This window comes from Rutidosis leptorrhynchoides, chromosome 2 (assembly GCF_046630445.1).
Source record: "Rutidosis leptorrhynchoides isolate AG116_Rl617_1_P2 chromosome 2, CSIRO_AGI_Rlap_v1, whole genome shotgun sequence".
Taxonomy (NCBI): domain Eukaryota; kingdom Viridiplantae; phylum Streptophyta; class Magnoliopsida; order Asterales; family Asteraceae; genus Rutidosis; species Rutidosis leptorrhynchoides.
This window is the reverse complement of record NC_092334.1, coordinates 95095082-95097457: the sequence shown is the minus strand read 5'-3', so window position 1 is coordinate 95097457 and position 2376 is coordinate 95095082.

The following is a 2376-nucleotide window of genomic DNA, read 5'->3' as shown; positions in this document are numbered from 1 at the left end:
ACACTCACTCGGCCGAGTGTCTAGTCACTCGGTCGAGGGTCTTTCACAGACACACTCGGCCGTGGGTCATACACACTCGGTCGATGGTCGAGTCGGTCGGTCGAGTGTCAGGAGACACTCGGCCGACTGTGTTTATCTGCAGAAGCTGAAGAACAAAGTGACAGGTTTCACCTAAAATCGACCAATTCTTGCTCCAGAGCTCGATTATGACCTCAAAACTGACCAAATCGAAGACACTAAACATGTAGAAACATAAACCCACAAGATTTGGACTCAAACAACATCAAATCTAACCACTTTGACCCAAATTACTCACTTTGTAAAACTTTACACAAAAACCCAAATTTCTCAAAGAAAAAAGCATGAAAACTTATGATTCTTACCTTGTTAGAATCAGTAAATCACAAAGAACACATAGATGTAAAAGATTTGAGCTCAAGAACAAGGATTCAAGATTAGGGTTTTGGTAGTTGGAAGAGATGAAGAACGAAGTGTTTGTGTGTGTGTGTGTGTGTGAATATTCTGGAAACCAAATCCAAAGAAGGCAGTCACTACATACTTAAGTGGGGTTATTTTCCACACTGTGCAACGCACAGGTATTTATCAGTTATCTGATATCTTTCGTACATCATTTGGCAACCCAAACGAAGTCCAATTTAAATAAACAAGCCTGTTCTGTGACCCTTGTCACAAACTGGTCCTAACCACATCATTAAATAATAATAAACATTAAATAAAAATAAAAGCATATAATAACACAATACTAATTTAAGGGCAATATAGTATTCTTACAGCTAGGCCCGATTGAGGATGTTACATAAAAAATTCAAGCTTTCTAGCTTTGAATCTTTATTACTTTGATGGATCTAAGCTTTATAGCTTAAGATCACTTTATTTTTGTTAAAAGATCAAAACTTGGTTTATGATCTTCATGAAACTTGAAGATCTAGCTTCATGCTTTAAGGATCTTCAAGAACATTCAAGATTCAAGCTTTCTAGCTTTGAATCTTCATTACTTTTGTTGGATCTAAGTTTTCTAACTTATAATCTCTTTTGTTTTGTTGAAAGATCAAAACTTGTGTTTATGATCTTCATGGAACTTGGAGATCTAGCCTTTTGCTTTCAAGATCTTCAAGAACATAAAAGATTCAAGCTTTTTAGCTTTGAAATCTCATAACTTTTGTTAAAAGGATCCAAGCTCTCTAGCTTAGGGTTCCATTACTTTGTTTGATCAAATTTATGTTCTTACTTGTTTGATTGAATGAAAGTTTGTAGCTTTAGTTGTAGATAGAACTTATATTTGTGCTAAGACTAAGAACATGATGTAACCTTGGTTCATCATCCTTCTAAAATTCTTAAGTGAGTTGTATTCTTGCTTAGTCTTGACATTGTGTGTTGATGGTTGAAACTTGGTCAAATTGATGCTAAAACATCAAAGAGTTGTACACTTGAAGCTTACACGCATCAAGGATGAGAACCGTGATGAGCATCAAGCACCAAGAAACCCACCGGAGCACATGTTTACTATTTTTCGGGGTCTGATCAGACACCTGGGACTTCTGGAAAATTGATTTTCAGATAGTTCGTTTCGATTATATGACTTTTCGTTTAGGACTCGCCTAAATCCGATATACGGTTTAGGATTTATAGCCTTCTGAAAATCACTACGCCTTTGTAACGACGTGCTGAAAATTCTGACCTACTCGCGCTTGAACTGTCGCCACGGTCAAGCGACATCGATTTAGGATCTGAAAATTGGATAGCGGTTAGAGGACTCACATACGGAGCCTTGGCCACTGACCATGCATCTTTTTGTTTTGTATAAAGGTCGTAACAGCTGTCCAAAGTCAGCCTTTTGTTTCGATCTCTATTCTTGTTGAAAACTTACTTTATCTTTTACGAATGATGATGATGATGATGATGATGATACTTAAGACTTAAATTATTCACTTTTAAAATTTTGGGGACATTATACTGACCTAGTGACCTTTGACTTAGATTGAGGACCTTTCGGACCGACTTACTACTTGCATACTTTTCATATCGACATTTACTGCATCTATCACTGTGAGTTATAGCTCCCTTTTACTTTAACTATCTTTGGGACTGAGAATACATGCGCTTTTTATGTTTTACATACTAGCCACGAGTACTTAAACTTTATATATGTGTGGGTGACATAACGGCACAAAGATTTCCCTTAGCTCGGTAACGTTTAGTCATTGGTTTATGAACCGATGAACGCGAATCTTAGATATAGATCCATAGGGTTTGACATCCCCACTCGGGCTAGTCGCGCTAGCATTCAACGGGTGTTTAATACTTCGTAAACATACGCACTTTCCAGGTGTACTTTTAGGGGGTGATATATTACTT